A 2,500-nucleotide genomic window follows, 5' to 3' on the forward strand; every position below is an offset into this window, starting at 1 on the left:
CAGGGGCGGTTCTAGGATCAGACCTTTAGGGGGGCTCAGCCCCTAATGAGAATGTGACACAGATACAGTGCCTTGCAAAAGTGCCTTTTTAGGGGGGCTTGAGTCCCCTAAAAAGGGTCTAAAATCACCACTTCTGTCATTGTAAGTACATACAGGCGCAGAGCAGGGAGGGGGGGTGGCTTCTTCGTTTAAAAAACGGAAAAAGCATCCAAAAGAATCGGCAGAAGAAAATGACAAAACAAATTGCCAAATTACAAAAAAGTCAGGAAAAAGCGCCAACTATACATCTGTTGAAACGTTACAAGGCAGAGAGCCAGCCGCTAAATGAGTCAGATTAACTTCATGCTTCATTACACAACAAAGCACGTTACTCTCGCCACGAGTGACGGCTTTATTCAGCTCGTTTTCTGTTAACAATGTGTCTGTCTACTAGAGGTCGACCGATTAATCGGCCGGCCGATTAATCTGCCGATTTTTGGAAATTTTTTACATAATCGGCATCGGCCAATATCAAGCCGATTAATAAGCAGGCGCATCTGCGGGCAGCCTAGTGTTAAAAACATGAATAGGCGACATTGTTTACAGCGCGTCCAAACCTGGCCCAGACCAGCTGCCTCCAGCCCCTCCCCTCGTTAATTCTTGCCATGTGTCTCGCGCAGCCACTTCAGGCTCAGACGCTACCGTTAGCAGTAGCATGTTGCTGGTGTTCTTGCCTTGGGATTAACTGTACTAATAAAACCGTACAAAACACCGCGGCCACACCGCTGTGGAAGCTCCCCGAATATCATTTATCAGTCTGGTTGTTACCCCTGTCCGTGGCAGTCTCATCCACTCCTATTACGGAGTTAACTGGAGCTAACCGCTAACGGAGCTAACCGCTAACGGAGCTAACCGCTAATGGAGCTAATCGTTGCTAACAGAGCCTTCAGTTCTCCGTTCCTGTAGGCTATCCATTAACTGCATCTATGGACTCGAGCACGAATAAAACCCTTAATTTTATTAAATTGGCTGGATGAGTTTTAAATTACAACTAAGAGTTGTTTGAATGACAGAAATCTGCTCAGATAAGATCCTAATGAGGTCAACAGGACATGTAGGCTAACAGCAGGGTCCCCAAAACACAGAGAAAACACTTACAAATGAACAATGATCTAACAAACAAGGTGAACAAGAACTGACATTAGAGAGCCCTAGTCTTATGTGATTCAACAGGAGTTAGGAGGAAATAGTGTTAATAATAACGTCACTTTCTGTGAAGCAGATTTATATTCTCAGAAGTTTAATAAATGCTGATAAGGGCACTAAACTTTATTTTTTCATTGAAAGGTTTATTTGACAAAGTGTTCAATAAATGTTTTTGTTGAGAAATTCTGTGTATATTAGTGTTACATTTTATCTTTCAAATAGAGGTTTAAAAACAATCACATATCGGCCAAATATCGGCCAAAATAAATCGGCAGCATTAATCGGCAATCGGCTGACCCTGATTTCTAAAGATCGGCATTGGCCAGAGAAAACCCATATCGGTCGACCTCTACTGTCCACTGCTGCTGGGTCTAACGTTAGCGGTCCGCTGACCCACTGCTGGGTCTAATGTTAGCGGTCCGCTGACCCACTGCTGGGTCTAATGTTAGCGGTCCGCTGACCCACTGCCGCTGGGTCTAACGTTAGCGGTCTGCTGACCCACTGCCGCTGGGTCTAACGTTAGCTAGCGGTCCGCTGACCCACTGCTGCTGGGTCTAACGTTAGCGGTCCGCTGACCCACTGCTGGATCTAACGTTAGCGGTCCCCTGACCCACTGCTGCTGGGTCTGACTGTCCCTCCTCACTCCCTGCAGCTCCGAGAACATCTGAAAAAATTTTAAAAAATTCAAGAGTTCAAATTACTTCTGGAGAAGATACTCCAGGAAATGACATCCCAATAAGCAAGAATACCAACGTAGGCACTGCAGAGTTCAAAGGGTTTAAGATTCGAAGACGAAGAAGTGAACTCCTTTTATAACAAATGAACATGAAGGTTGTCACCACCAGTGTGATATTAAGTAATGATGAACGTTGCCACGGAGACAACACACAAATCAGCCGGAGGATTCGTCTATTTATGTCTTAAGTTTATACTTGATGTCATCTTGGCTAATTACTTCAGGTTAATGACTCTGACAAAGTCTTAAAAACTCAATTAATTCTAATTGTCTTTATTTGCAGATTATTTCAGTGACTATCATTTCATTTTCTAATGAGCCATAAAGTTTTACACTTTCCGTCTTTTTTGAGTTTTTAAAGTCTCGACATGCGGTTATCTTTGACGGATGATCTAGTTCTTTCCCTGTTTTCCCATGCATTGGTGTCTGAGTGACTGATGTGAACTGAGAAATCTTTGAAATTGCTCCAGTATTGAGCTTGAACGCTGTAACCGGCAGCCGTGAACCGGGCTGCAATGTAACGTTAACGGACAAATGTTAAGCATCACTTAGCGCCCACTAAAAGTTCTGTTTTTGCCG

The 2,500-nt window shown here is 43.9% G+C and overlaps 1 protein-coding gene across 4 annotated transcripts in view; it reads right to left on the bottom strand.

Moving 5' to 3' along the window:
• gfra2b (GDNF family receptor alpha 2b) overlaps nt 1-2,500 on the bottom strand; it is a 124,660-nt gene that overhangs the window by 83,292 nt on the left and 38,868 nt on the right. The window lies entirely within an intron of this gene.

Source organism: Sander lucioperca, chromosome 14 (assembly GCF_008315115.2).
Source record: "Sander lucioperca isolate FBNREF2018 chromosome 14, SLUC_FBN_1.2, whole genome shotgun sequence".
Classification (NCBI taxonomy): Eukaryota; Metazoa; Chordata; class Actinopteri; order Perciformes; family Percidae; genus Sander; species Sander lucioperca.